Below are 15,311 nucleotides of genomic sequence, written 5' to 3' on the forward strand. Positions count from 1 at the left end.
GGATCCAGCCCTGTGAGGGAGGGGAGGGAGCAGGAGGGAAGGGAGGGAAGGGGAACGAAGCCTGTCTCTTTGGCTTAAATTATCCAGACTTTGGCCAGGGGCTTCACAAGCAGGAGAAATGGTGGGAGGACATTGCGCCCCCACCTGGCTGCCCTCCACACACATGTGCACAGACCACCCTGGAGAAAACTGTAACCCCTGCACACGCACACGGTTATTCAATCACACAGAAACCTCGATACAGGTGCACATATGGAGCATCCCATTTAGAGATGCACAAATGGAGGTGGGGTCACCGAAGCCCCTTCCATGGAAGCACAGATGTGGAATCCCTCCCTGCCCCAAACCATCTCTACTTGGCGGTACCAGGGGAGGGTGCGCTGAGGGTGCTCCCCCCAAGAGGAAGCTTGGCTTCAGTTGAGACTCCCTTCCCAGCAGGAAGGGGCTTCATCTTTCTTTGCCCAGAGACCCAACTCTAACCCATCTCTCCCTAGTTCCCATCCCAGAGAGGACAGGGGGCTGCCGGGTGGGGCAGACTGCAAGGGTGGGGACGCCAACCCAGTCAGGGTTTACCAGGCCCAGACTTGCAGAGCAGGGCTGTTGAAAATAGTGCAGTTTCTGCTAGTGAGCAGAGGGGGAGCAGGGGGAGCAGATGATGGGGGATAGGGCCCAACTAGGCACCTGCTCTTTTTTTTTTTAAGATTTTATTTATTCATTCATGAGAGAAACAGAGAGAGAGGCAGAGACACAAGCAGAGGGAAAAGCAGGTTCCATGCAGGGAACCTGATGCAGGACTCGATCCAGGGTCTCCAGGGTCATATCCTGGGCTAAAGGTGGCACTAAACCGCTGAGCCACCCAGGTGGCACCTGCTCTTTGAGGGGAACTTGTCTGCCACACAGACTCTGAGCCTGGCTGGAGAAACCCCTCTTATCCCAGGCCTCGGCCTGTTCCAGCTGTCTCAGTCCCAGAGGTCTGGAGGTGGTGGCTGGGTGGCCAGTATGCCTCAAGCCTCATGGTACACACTGGGCCTCCACAGACTGGAGTTCCCGGGCACCTGGAGAATCCTCCACTACCCTGCAGGGACACCAGGCCTCACAGAAGGGCACAGCGGCATGGGGGTCATCACTGTATATTCTCACCCCCGTGTACTTCCAGAGACATTGCACCACACAGTGTTTAGGCCCCAGGCTGATTGTAGATTCTTACAGGACTGGGGGGCGGGGAAGGGGGGGGGAGGTGAACAAAATCTCTGGCACAGGCTGGGACAGAAAGAGAGGAAAATGAGAGAGGAGAGGCAGAGGGAAGGTGTCCTTTAGGAAGGCTTGGGGTGATGCGGAGCTTGGCAAGCCACAAGGTGGGTGGGTTTTACTGATTTAACAAAATGATTCCAAAGGTGCCACCATCTAGACAGGAGCTAAGAAGTAGAAATGATTCAGGACTTCTCTCCCCTGCCAGCCCCTGGAACCTCCCACCCTCCCCGCCCCCCGGGGCTGTGGCTGACACCTTCAAAGGGCTTAAAAGGAAGGCGTCCCCAGACTGGCTGGGGACCCGCCCCCAAAAGATTTTCCTGGGTTGCTGGGGCTGGGAGTGGGGGAAGCAGTGCATTTCGGGATGCGCTAGTATGTTTGTGTGCATTCATTACCCTGAGAGTTTCGGGCATGGGAGTTACATGTATGTACTCCTATATTTGTGCATAACGTGCGTGCAGGCTTAAATACACGGTATGTGAATGCGCACTGTGCCTGTGCGGGCTGCGAGGCCTGTTGGGGCAGATGCTTCTAAACTGGACCCAGGCAGTGGGTGCGCAGGGATGGGTTAACTGGGGACCTGGGAGAAAACCGGGTGCTGCTAGGCCTGGAGACTCTGAGACCACGGGGTCCCAGCCACCTGTGCAGAAAGATCTGGGAAGTGAGGGTCCGAGGTTCCCCAAAATCCCAGCTCTGGGCCCAGTTTAGAGCAGCGATGCCGCACCAACCCCTGCCCCGCCGCCCCCACATGCACCCTCAAGGAGGACTCTGGCCTCCTCGGCCACTCACAGCGCCAGAGGGAAGGGGGCAGACGCCCCAAGAGGCCGCTCGGTGGGCGCCCCAGACCCTCGAGCGGCGAACCCCGGCCCCATGGAAGAGGCTCGCCCCGCAGACTTGCGGCCGTTCCCCTCCCGGCTCCTTCGCGGAACCCCACTGTCCCCCGCATCCCTATGAGGCGCGAGTCGGGCCCCCAGTCCTGGCTCCGCGTGGCGGGCACCGGCCACCCGCCCCCCGCGCCCCACGGCCGGCGATCCCCGGGGCAGTGGCGGTGGCGGGCGGCTTAGAGCCTATTCGAGAGTCGAAGGCGGCGGCCCGGCCCCCCGCGGCCCCCCCTCCGCCCCCCCACCCCGGCCCCCCGCCCCCCCCCGCCCCCGTCCCCGTCCCCGCCCCCACCCCCGGGCAGGGCCGCGGGCCGCCCGCATCTGCGCGGTCCGCGGCGATTCATCATCTTGATCCATGGCGCGCGCTGACGGCGGCCCCGGCCGCGCTGACAAGACTAACAAAGCAATTTGCCACGAGCCATCTCCTGGACAGGTTATTAGCGCGGCCGCCGCTTAAAGAGCCCTCCCCCCAGCTCCAGCCCTGCGCGGGCGGCTACCTGCGTCCCCTCCCTCCGATGCCCACTGCCCCTCGCCGCTCGGATGCCCCTGCGAATTCCCGGCCCTCCGACCACCCCAAAGTCAGCCCCCCGCAACACGCACTCACCCTGCTGGCTGCCCGCGCTCCTGCCTCCCCTAGCTGGGGGTCCCTACCTGTCCCCCCCCTTCCTACCCACTTCCCCCACGTCCCCAGCCGTCCCCCCAACCCCCCACGGGCTTCTGCCCCTTCCCACCGTGTCTCAGCCTTATTCTCAACACTACCTGAATTAACTCCCACCTTCTTACTCCCAGAGGGTCCCCCCCACTTCTCTCTGCCCTCCTCACCCCCTGTACCTATCCCCCTGCCATCAGGGATTGGAAAACCCTATTAATTACCAGCTTTGGGAGGAAAGGGGTCTCCCCTACCCTGCTTTTGAATTTCCTCCCACCACTTTTGCCCTCAGGTAACCTAACTGTGGGGATCCGGGCAGGCCAAGGCAGCTGGTTAACTGTGGAGGTGGGAGGGCACTCTGACTTCTCCAATAATACCTTGGTAAGGGACCTTGATGGTGAGTTATGTGGCCTTTCTCTGAGGGGAGGCCATAAATGCCAGAGGAAAATGTTGGTCCCTATCCAAACAGAGGCTCAGAGAAATTCAGGGCCACACAGCAGGTCAGTGCAGAAGAGGGACTGGAACCAGGTGTGTGGCCTCCCAGGCCTCGGCTTCATCTCTGGATGCACCCCCTCTGGAAGTAAAGGAGGCGAGGAGATCTGGGCACCCTTCTTAAGCAACTCCTCTCCCACCTGCAGGGAGGGGTGGGGAGAGCTATAAATGAAAGGAGGTGTGTTTGGCCAGATTTATCTATGTATAAAAGATAATGAGAGAAGAGCATGCCACATATTCAGGCCCCAAAAGCAAAGTGACTATTTGGTCATTTCAGACAGAAATCTTCCTTTTTAAAAATCCTCTGGGTAGGGTGGGTGTGGTTCTTTAGACATATGGCAGATCCCCATGAAGGGACTAGATGTGTCCTAGGTGAGCTGCTGGGTGTGTGTGTCTTGTACCGATAAAGCCAAGTGGTGTATACTTGTGCAGGTGGGGGGATGTCAGGTGTGTCCCTCTGGATATATGTATGCATTGGGGGCTAAGTGTGTCTTTTTGAGTGTACATGGAGGCCTGGGGGTGGGCAGCAAGTGGCAAATGTGTGGACATGTCAGTGCATACCTAGGGTAGCTGGCTTCAAACCAGGAAGGAGCCCCCACCCCATTGTTGACTCTTCTCCTAGATCCTCAACATTTCCACACTGTCAGCCTCTGTAGCTGGGTAATACGGAGAGGAGAGATGTGGCCAGGCTCTGAGAGCTGGGGGGGGGGGGTGGCGCCCCTTCTAAGGGGTTTGGATAGAGGAGGGGCACTCTCTCTGAAGGACAGGAGGTCTTGAACCTCTACCATGACCCAGGTTGATGCTGAGTGCTCAGGTGGGGGCAGGGGAATGGACCATGTGCCAGGAACCTGACTTTCTTCTTTTCCTGTAGCCAACTAGGCCGTGTCTTCACCCGCAGGGAGACCCAGCTATGTCGCTGCCTGCGCCACCACTGCGTCCCTGACGTGAAATATGGGGGGCGCAGGCCGCGCTGGGGAGATTTGTCATCTGTGCTCAGCGGGTGACTCTATCTGCAGACTATTAGAGTATAAAATATATTTTACAAGAGTTTTAGCTACAGGTGACTTGCTCTTTATTACTAGATGTGGGCAAAATCAATACTTCTGTAACTAAAAGATCATTTATTTTGCTTTTTGAAACATTTTTCAACAGGGGCACTGGCTAAGCTTGCAAAGCTATGATTAAGAGTTATGGCGGCTCCTGTTTCCCTTAACCCTTTAAGGACCGCAGTCCAGGCACTTCTAGTGCTGGTACCTGGCCCGGGAAAGCCAGACACACAGCCACACATCCCAGTTGCACAGACACACTGACTGAAGCGCACAGGCCCCTATAAAGCCATCGTGCAGATCCTCGGATCCTCAGGTATGTATACACACACTCTCCCAGGTACGCACAGAAGTACAAGAGCATACACATTCCTTTCCACCCAGAAACCCAAATCAAATGCACATGTGCACAAATGCATGCTTCACGAAAGCCACCAGTGCATATGTCTACATACAAATGTTTCCCACCTCACATCTTACACTCACATATGTGCACCATGGCCCTGAGATGTGCACGATCACATCACGCTAGCTGGTGACTCAGGGTCGGTGGCCAGCCGAGAATGGGGACTCTGAAAAGAGGTTGGAAGATGCTGAAGGGGGGCAGTGGGTCTCATGAATGCAGCTGTGGCCACTACTGGGCGAGGAATGGAAAGAGACCAGGAGTGTCAGAGCCCGAGATGGGATCTGTGGAATCTGGGCCCGACTCCAGTCAATCCAGCTCTCCCCAGGGCTTCATCCCCATGACTGCCCTGGACCTTTGCTGTCAACTAAAGTGGGGGGTGAGGCTGGGGGGTCTGGAAGCCACTGTATGAGAAAGCTGTAAAGTCACATAATTCTGTCAAAACTGCTCATTGGTGACCACCCCCGGCCTGGGTGGGTTCAGAATGATTAAGTGGCCACATGCCATTTCCAGAATGGCATCACCTAACCATCCTGGGACTATTAACTGATTCAGCAAATCGGCATTAGCAGTTGTTACTTATCTCAGGATTGGGGGGGGAGACATGGAGGAGACAGGGACTTAACCCAACCATAGGTGAAGCTCTAATGGGGAGATTCCAGACCATGAGATTGGCCAAATGTATCAATTCTCCGTCATTGCATAACAGAGGACTCCTAAACTTAGGTGGCTTAAAACAAACAATTTACAGGCACACCTCAGGGATATTTTGCAAGTTCAGTTCCAGACCACCACAATAGAACAAATATCTCAATGAAGCAAGTCAAATGAATTTTGGGTTTCCTGGTGCATATAAAAGTTATGTTTTTACTATACTGTAGTCTGTTAAGTGAGTAATAGCATTATATCTAAAAAACAATGTACAGGGACATCTGGGTGGCTTAGTAGTTGAGCATCTGCCTTTGGTTCAGGGCATGATCCCAGGGTCCTGGGATCAAGTCCCGCATCTCAGCCTCCCTGAGGGGAGCCTGCTTCTCCCTCTGCCTATGTCTCTGCCTCTCTCTGTGTGTTTATTTATAAATAAATAAAATCTTCTAAAAACATAAAAATAGGGCAGCCCCAGTGGACCAGCGGTTTAGCGCCGCCTTCAGCCCGGGGTGTGATCCTGGAGACCTGGGATCAAGTCCCACATCAGGCTCCCTGCGTGGAGCCTGCTTCTCCCTCAGCCTGTGTCTCTGCCTCTCTCTCTCTCTGTCATGAATAAATAAATAAAATTTTTAAAAAATAAAAAACAATGTACATATCCTTATTAAAAATACTTTATTGCTAAAAAATGCCAATGATCATCTGAGCTTTCAGCAGGTCACACTCACTGATCACAGACCACGCTAAGAAATATAATAATAACAAAAAGATTTGGAATCTTGTAAGAATTACCAAAATGTGCCACAGACATGAAGTGAGCAAATGCTGTTGAAAAAAATGGCATTGATAGACTTGCTTGATGCAGGGTTGCCACAATCCTTCAATTCATAAAAAGAACAGAGTATCGACAAACTAAAATAAAGCAAAGCTCAATAAAGCGAAGGACACTTATATCACAGTTTCTGAGGGGCAGGAATCCAGGAGCAGCTTAGCTGGTTCTGGCCTGGGGATCTCTTGTGGCTGGCAGTTGTATTAGTTGGGCTACACCCTCTGAAGTCTTGACTGGGGCTGGAGGATCTCTTCCAAGAGGGCTTCTTGGCATGGCTGGCATTTGGTGCTGGCTGTCAGCTGCGGTGCCTCAGTTCTCCTCCATGCAGGCTCTTCAGCAAGGTAGCCTGGACTTCTTTCTTCTTAAATGGTGGCTGGAATATGAGAGAGCGAGAGAGGTCAAAATAGAGGCTGTAATCTTTTATACCTAATCTCAAAAGTGATATCCCATCACTTCCGCTATGTTCTAGTCTTGGTAAGCAAGTCACTGAGTCCAACCCACACTCAAGGAGAGGACAGTGAACCTCCACCACTCAAAGGAAGAAGTATCAAAGAATCTGGGAACATTATTTCTTTTTTTAAAAAGATTTTATTTATTTATTCATGAGAAACACACACACACACAGAGAAAGGCAGAGACACAGGCAGAGGGAGAAGCAGGCTCCATGCAGGGAGCTCGGTGTGGGACTCGATCCTGGGACTCCAGGATCATACCCAGAACCAAAGGCAAACTCTCAACCGCTGGGCCACCCAGGCATCCCTGTGGACATATTTCTTAAACTACCACAACTAAGCAAGAGGATGCTTCCACTCTACCCAGTGTCTGCAAAATGGCAAGCATCTCTTGATGCTTCCAAACAAACCCCAGGAAAACCATGGAGCATCCCGTGTGAGGAAGGCATGGCCAGGTGATGGTGGACACACAGAGGTAACCCTTGCTCAGGGCCACAGTATAACAGTATAATTGCACAGTAATTCCAAGCATGGCCATGGAGCCAGACTAGCTGTGTGACTGTGGGCAAGTCACCCAACCTCTGTGCCTCAGTGTTCTTGTATGTAAAATGGGGAAATAATAGCACTTACCTCCTAGGGTTGTCATAAGGGTTACATGAGTTCACAGTTAGCACAGTACCTGGTATGTTATAAATCCCACATGAGTTTCAGCTGATACCATCAGTTCCTACCTCTCATTGGCGGATCCCTCCCTGTGGACACTTTCTCACAAGGAATTTATCGAGCATCTTTGATGTTCCTCAAGCTAAGCCCATATAGCCACCACCAGTGCCCCAGTGCCCCTGGGCCCCTCCCTGTCCCCATCACCTCAGGCAGGCCCGGTGGAGGGCTAAGCAGACAGGCTGGGCTCCATGAGCTCCATTTGACCCTGCCAGCCCAGCTCTGCCTTTTGTGGCCTCTCTGGGAATGTTGTGCAATATGTTGGCCACAAACATTTTATGAGCAAGAAGACAGGAAGAAATTTTCTTCTATCGACCCGCGGTCAGGCCTGCTCCTTCCCCCTCCTCTTCCTAGGTCTCCTTGGTGATGAGGGGGACAAGGTGAAGCCTGCTCTCACTGCACAGAGAAGCAGCCCAGTCCCACTGGCCCTTCGCTCCACCTCCCCAGGGTGAGACATGAAACAACTAGCGCCCCCACCTGCCCCTGGCACTGAGAGGTAGGCAGGCCTGGGGCCCCGACACACCCCAGCCCCTTGGGGCAGGTACCCTCTCCATGTGCACCTGGTCCAGGAGTCCTAAGATGGTTTGCCCAAACAACAAGAGAAAAGTAAAATAAAAAAAAAAAAAGTAAAAATTTTAGAGGAAATTGTGCAAAAAGCTACACCTATTCAATATGAAGCTCTATCCTCTCCATTCTGATATGATGTCTTTTCAACTTTTTTGATGTTCTGATATCCTTTCTTTTATGAAATGAGGCTGAGAACAGTTGGTAACTTTCCTTCAGGGACCTCATATGGCAAAATTAATGGCTGGCAACTTTATGCGGGACCCCGCATTTTAAAAATATCACTCTGTTCTGCAAGAGGCACAAAGCAGTGCAGAGGAACACCTGCTGACCCCTGACCTGGGCTCAGACACCAGGTAAAAGAGGGAGCTCACCTCATCTCTGCCTCAGCTCTGCCAGCGACTTGGAATGACCCAGGACAAGCCCCTTTCTCTCCCCAGCCCTGGCTGGTCTCCCCATCTGCTGTATAGCAGGTTAGACAGATGCCCTTTCTCAGTCTGTGGTCCTAGACTCACTCTGACCTTTACCCTGGGTACCCCCACCCCTCCTTGCCCTCCACCCCCTTCACCTCTAGCCTGAGATGACCACAGGTGGATGCTGACATGCTGGCAGAGCTGATGAGGCCGGGGCGGGGGGGGGGGTCACCTCTAACTGGCCTGAATGTCCCCTTGCCAGGGTCCACTGGAGACAGTCTCTGAGCTGGGGGCAGAGATGGGAGGGGTCTTCGGCCTTTGGCCAGGGGGACCTTCCGTGATGCTCCAGGGAGGGAGAGAAGGATTTGTCTCAGGGGCTCAGTCTAGGCCGAGTTATTGGGACCCCCTCCCCTCCCTGCCCCCCAGGCTTGGCTGGAGCACAAGGGGCCCCTTTGTGGGGCCTAATCTCAAAGCACTGCGGCTTTAGCGACCTTCAGGGATGAAAGCGCCAGGAGCTGGCGGCTGGGAGGTGGTGTGGGGGCAGCCCCACTAATCCCTGCGCTTTCGCCAAACAAAGCTGCCAGGAGGGGCTGGCTCCCAGGAGATGATCCAGGGAACCAATTCCCGGAGCCTAACCCGCTCTGACAGCCCGAAAAGGAAAGGCCCGCCACTGCCCCAGTGGCCACAGCTTGGCCATGGGGGGATGTGGGAGGCCTGGCCTGGGACCTTCGGCACTTCCTCCTGTCCACCTGGGGACTCCTCTCCCTCTCAGTGACAATGTGCTCCTCTATTTTTCTGTCCCAGCTCAGCTCCACTGGGTTGTCCCTCAGCCCCGAACACCTGACCCCCTTTTCAGGTCTTGGAACCCTGGTCCCTCAACACGTGGCTCCTTGACTTTAGCGTCCAAGTCTCCCAGTATCCCATTTCTCAGCATCCCAGGCTCGAATCCTTTAGCTCCCAATCCCCTGTCCCCTAATACCTCCCGGACTCCCAATGTCTCCACCTCTCCTCCCCAGCCCCAAATTCCCCAGCCTCAGGGCCCTTTGGCTCTCTTCCCCTGAGACCCCACTCCTGCCTCGGAGATCTCCCAGCCCTGCCCAACCCCCTGTCTGACCTGATGCCCCTGCCATTTACCCGGTGTGCCTGGCTCTCTGCCCCATTCCACTCCGTCTGACCAGTCCTCAGCTTGGCCATGGAGAAGACTGAAGAGGGAAGTGACTCTTACTCAACCTTGATGAACCCCTGCGCCTCCCACCAGACACCCCCTCCAGCCCAAGATCACCCTGGGATCCTGGCCTCAGCCCAGGCTCACAGGTAAGCACATCGTCGTGGTGGCCAGAGGAAAGGGCAGGGGCCCTGCTGGTTGAGGGAACAGCCCAGAGGACCAGCTTCCCTGGGACAGGGGGTGTCAGCAGGGCTGGGCTCTCTGCTGCTCCATCTCTTCCCGAGGACTCCGAAATCTCCACCAGATCCAGGGAGAGCCAGGTGCCAGGTGGGATCACCTGGGGCCAGCAGAGGCCACTGAAGAGCCAGGGTGACTTTGGGGCCCTCGTGGAGGGACAGGGCAGGGCAAGAGGGCTGCATTCCCAGGAGAGGGGTGGGGGCCTGGCCAGCCCGAAACATTTTCCCACCATAGCCTCCGCCGCCTCCACTCCACTAATCTGATTACGATATTTACCAACCTCCCATGGCCTGCTTAGGGCGGAGGGGGTGTTACACCGAGGAGCTCAGTTCCAGTTCCCAGCATAATGGGAGGCCTAGAAAGGTGTCTCTGGGTCCTGAAATGACTGTGCCAGCCCACCCCTCCTGCCTGCCAGCTCCCAGGGCTGTCTAAAAGACCCCTCGCCATCAGGCTGAGCCTCCTTCAGGAAGTCTGCTCTGGCACCCCCTGTCTCTAGATGCCTGGGTCCTCTCCAAGCCATTTCTAGGCCCTTCATGCTGTCCCACCCAGAGCCATAATTATTATGATATTATTCAAGTCCTGAGGCTGGGCCTTCCCTCCTAAACTTATGTGGGCTTTTAGGTAGTGAGGACAAAGAGGATGGTGGTGCAGGTCCCAAGAGGCCTCTCCATGCAGCTGGAGTCAATGTCACTCACACTTGCTTTGACCCCACACCCAGATTCAGGCCGTTCTTGACAGAGTGGGGGGGGGGGGATGCACCACAGCACCTGGCAGAGGTTTCACTGAGCAAAGAACCTAAGGAACCTTGGTGTGCTTCTCACTTTCTCTCTCTCTCTCTCTCTCTCTCTCCAATCTCTCTCTCCCACACACACCTGTGCACTCACATGCACACATTATATATTAAAATGTCACAGACACAGCCGCACTGCCACACAGGGATGGTCTACCCACTCCAGCCCCTCCCTTGCTTCTGCACTGCTGAGCACCAGACAGGTCCGTTGGGGACACCGTGGGCCTGAGGTGAGCTTACTGCCTCCCCCAGCTGATGTAGGGGTGAAGTCCAGGGAGGGAGGACACTGCCTGTAGATGAGAGGAAAGTGCTCCTAAGGGGGCTGGAGGGCAGGGAGATGGCCCTTTCCAAGGAATGCCAGCACCTCTTCCTCCTCCCTCTCCCCAGAGGTCTGAGGCCCCAAGTTCAATCCTTGCAGGATTTCAAATAGAGTAGTTATTCTGAGCAACAGGCAAGTTTCTTTAAAAAGCTAACAATACAAGGCCAACTTCAGACCAGGACAAAGCTGGCCCCTTTCTGAGGGTTCCCACCCACAGTGTACTCAACACTTAGGTCTTTGGATCATTCTAGCTCTGAGTGACTCCCGCGGTGGGTTCGGAGACTAGAGCAAGGATTGGGCGCCCCCTGCTGTCTGACCTCCCAAACTGCGCCCTCTCCCCAGGGCGCCCCAGCCAGGATCCTTCGGTAGCTCCCTGCCGGGCCCCAATCACCCAAGGCCTCTTCCTCTCACCTCCCACCTCTGGATTCCCTTGGTTGAGTAAAAAAAAAAAACGTGTCCTGCTTGGGCTCCCAATTTCCCACTGGCAGCCACCTGGAGAAGGCAATAGCCTGGCTAAGGTAGGAGCAGTTGTTAGGGAGATGGAGTTCCATAGGCTGAATCTTGGCTTTTGGGTCCCTAAGGGGCTGAGGGAGACTAACAGGAGAATGGCAAAGAGAAGAGGTGACTGACTGGGGAGGAGGAGCAGGGAGAGGAGTCTGAGGAGGGAGGAGAGAGGGGGGCAGATCAGAGGGGCACAGGTGAGAAGACAGGTGAGATGGGCACAGGTGATGAGAAAAGGAGAGCAATGTACAGGTGAGGACACAGGTGAGCTGAGAAAGATCAAAGGGGGCAGGAAAGATGCAGAGTGAAAAGAGGCCACCAAGGGCTCATGAGCAGGAGTCAAATGCCCCCTGCCGCCTGCCATCTGCTGGGCCACATCCAACCGTGTGTCCAGCCAGCCCTGTGACTGATGGCCAGGCCCCTGCTGGGGCACTGAGGGCAGGCACGCAGCAGAGGCAAACAGCCGGGATGTCTGTGGCCTCTGGACTGTGGGGCATGGCAGGGGCACTGGGCAGAACAGATTGAGCTCAGTGCTGTGGTCGGAAGCCCAGGCCTGGGGGGAGGGGAGGACCTGTGGTTGTGAGCCAGGACCTGGGCTCCTCTCCTTCCCACTCCTCCGCCTCTGCTGGGCCCAGGGATCCTTGTTCAGCTGGGTTCAGCCTCTCTCTCCCAGTTCAAAGCCCAGAGGGAGCCCTGTCCAGCTGGGATAGAGGCAGGGGTACTCAGGCTTCTAGCCTGCCAGGTACCCTCAGGGCAGAAAAGACCCCTTCGTGGTGCCTCCCACACTGACAGCTAGGCCCAAGGAAGTGAGGGGGCAAGTTCACTTTCTGCTCTTAGCCTCATCTTCCTCCACCTGCTTAGTGCTGTGTATGTGCGGGTGGAGGGGGTATTAGACTCTGCTCTCAGATTGTCCAGTGCCAAATTCATGATTTCTGCCTCCCAAAGCATTTATCTGCCCAGCCCCCTAAGAAAAGCCAGGTTCATTATTTCCCTTTGTCAGGAAGGGCCCTTGAAGGTGGAGGTGGGGGAGGAGGCTGGGTGAGCAAGTGTAACTGCCCCATGGTCACCTGGCAGACAAGCCAGACTAGGACTTGGGTGTCCTGCACCCTCCCAGGGCTCTGCCCACTACCTCCCCTGCCTCTTAGGGGCCCAGGAACGGGTCTAGCCATCGGGCTCCCAGCCTCTTAGAACCTTTACACACACACACACACACACACACACACACACACACACAACACACAAAGGCCAGAAGATCTATGGCCATGGAGAGGGGTGAGGACCAGGTGAGCAGACTTGATACAGATCTTCTGTCCCCAAATCCCGTGAGGTTGTCTTGGTCGTGAGGTGAGTGCTTCTTAGGGGACCTCAGGTACCAAGAAAAGCCAATCAGGATCCCAAATAAGGGAGCACTAAAGCAACAAGGTGGCTGGGAAGATGCTGAGCTTACCATGCCTGGGAGAGTTCAAGAAGATTCTGTAGATGGAAGGCTGGATGGGATGCTTCTTGAGGCTCCTTCCAAACCCTGGGCCCTGGGACACTCCTAGGTTGAAAGGGAAAGATCATCCACCTTCAGACCAACTCTTCTCCTCCCCAGACACATGGTCTAAGACACTGTCTGAGTGGCCTTATTTCTCCAACTTCCCTTTTCCCACCCACAAGCTCCCAAGGGAGCCTGGTGTCCAGGCTTAAAGATGGCCCAGCCAAACCCCCAGCAGCCTCCCGCCTCACCCCCCTGCCCCCCCCCCCCGCCCCCCAGGCTTCTTTGGTGCCTGGCTGAGCAGGGATGGGGACGCCCAGGGGCCGGGAAGGGGGCTCATCAGCAGTGCTGCTAATAGACCATCCTCAGCCACATCCTATTACCGCGCAGCCCCTCCCCAGCCCCCCAGCCTGGCTGGCCTGCGCCTCTCCGGGGCCCCGGGGACCACGCATCAGATTGGAGTCAAGATTCCGAGAGTGTCATTTGCCGCCGCTGATGGTGCTGATAATAGGGACGGGATGGCGGGGCGGAGAGCGGCGGCGCAGAGGCCGAGTCTCTATTAAGGCTTCCCCCTCGCAGCCGCAAACCGGAGAGTTCTAGGATGGGCTGGGTGGCTCGCCCCTGCCATTAGTGCTGCCGGACCAGGAAGGGAGGGGGTAGGTAGCGAGGGCTGGGTAGTTCCCAGATCCGGATCCAAGGAGGCCAAGTCCCAGAAGGACGGGACCTTGGAGAAATGGAAAGCCCCAGCCCATCCCTTCTCCTCTCAGCGGCTGAAACTGTGGGTTCCTATCCCACCTCGCTGCCTGGGAGCCCTGAGCCCTGCTGGGAGCTTGGCCAGGGGGTGTTCTTGGAGCAGGACCTCACTGCCCCCCCACCTGCACCTCCCCCCTCACCCTCACCCCCCAACCCCCACCCCCGCTGGGCTGTCATCACTTCTGTTGTCACCATTACCAATGCTGAGCTCCCTCCATCACCATCCTTCCCACGCCCCCAGCACTCACCCTTGCTATCCCCAAGTCTGCCAGGGTCTCCAGCCAGCAAGGAGTCAAGGGCATAGCTCTGGAGCTCCTCCAATTACCAGCTGTGTACCTTCCATCAGGTATTTCAACCCTTCTGTGCCTAAAGGTGTTTTATCACCTTTTAAACGGGGTTATTAGCCACCTCATAGGGTTAAGAGGATTCAAGTTACTACATGCAAAGTGCTTCCAATAGCAGGGCACGTGGTCAGCACTCTATAAACTGCAGGGTTGTTTTTACCATCCGTGCCCTCACCATTATCAACATCACTGCCACCATCTCCGTCCTCATCGTTACTGCCTCCCCCTTCCTTAAGAGCAACGGCAGCTGTCACTGACATAGTACTCACCCTATGCCAGGCGCTGCTCTAAGTATTTTATTTTATTTTTAAGATTTTATTTTTAAGATTTTATTTATTTATTTGAGGGAGAGAGCAGAGCAAGAGAGAGCACATGAATGGGGAGAAGGGGTAGAGGAAGAGAGAGAAGCAGGGAGCCTGACATGGGGCTGGATTCCAGGACCCTGACCTGAGCCGAAGCCAGATGTTTAACCAACTGAACCACCCAGGTGTCCCTGCTCTAAGTATTTTACATGGTGTGTGTGTGTGTGTGTGTGTGTGTGTGTGTGTGTGTGTGTGTGTGTGTTTTGGGGGGGTAGTATTTTACATGTTAACTCATTTAGCCCTTGATGAAGTAGGGATTATTATTATCTCTATCTTATAGTAAGGAAACTGAGGCAGAGAAAAGGTAAATAACTTGCCTATAGTCACACAGCTAGCAAATGTCAGAACCAGAAGTCAAACGCAGGCCAAATTCTTAGCTTCTCTACCAAGCTATCTCCCACTGGGGCTTACTTCCTTGCCTACAGTACTGCCACCTTTTGGCCATCGCCATCACTTCCCTGTCACCTCCACCATTATCAACACCCCCGTACTCTCTCCCCACCTCTATTAGCACATTACCACCACCACCATCTCCATGGCTGTCTCACCTGCATGGTCATCGTCCCATGCCAGTCTCAACCCCTACTGGTTCCTCAGCATGGTTACTCACAGCCTACCCAGAACAGAATCTTGCTTTTGCCCTCCCTAGGCCCTGTGCTCCGAGAGGTATGAATGTTCCCTGACATACAGATCTGTTAATATGGCCAGACCTGGAAAAGACAGACAGAGAAATTTAAATTGCTACAAAGCTATTCAGGCACCAGCCAGAATTTAAGGTCAGCTGGAGCCGGCAAGATGTGCTTTGCAAAGCTGACTTCTCAGTTTCCCCAGGAGGCCCAGTATGGTTTAAACACCCTTTTAGCATTCTGAGAGCCTCTAATGTGGAAAGACATCTTCTACCTCACAAATAGCTTGGCTGAGAGCAGATTTGTCAATACAGACACAATCCCCTCCATTTGGCATCTTAGAAGTCTGTCTTCTCAGCCTACTAGAAGGCTTGAGGGTGGAGACACAGACTCAT

At 54.9% G+C, this 15,311-nt stretch overlaps 1 long non-coding RNA gene across 6 annotated transcripts in view; it reads right to left on the bottom strand.

Annotated features, from left to right (window-relative positions):
* Positions 1-6,020: 6,020 nt before the first annotated feature.
* LOC144282039 (uncharacterized) overlaps positions 6,021-15,311 on the bottom strand; it is a 29,381-nt gene continuing 20,090 nt past the window's right edge. For all 6 annotated transcript variants that reach the window (XR_013350406.1, XR_013350407.1, XR_013350408.1 and 3 more), the window contains 2 exons: positions 12,802-12,894; positions 6,021-6,566 (listed from right to left, as the gene is read on the bottom strand). This is a non-coding gene — a long non-coding RNA (uncharacterized LOC144282039). The remainder of the gene's footprint in view (positions 6,567-12,801; positions 12,895-15,311) is intronic.

The sequence above is a fragment of the Canis aureus genome, chromosome 13 (assembly GCF_053574225.1).
Source record: "Canis aureus isolate CA01 chromosome 13, VMU_Caureus_v.1.0, whole genome shotgun sequence".
Classification (NCBI taxonomy): Eukaryota; Metazoa; Chordata; class Mammalia; order Carnivora; family Canidae; genus Canis; species Canis aureus.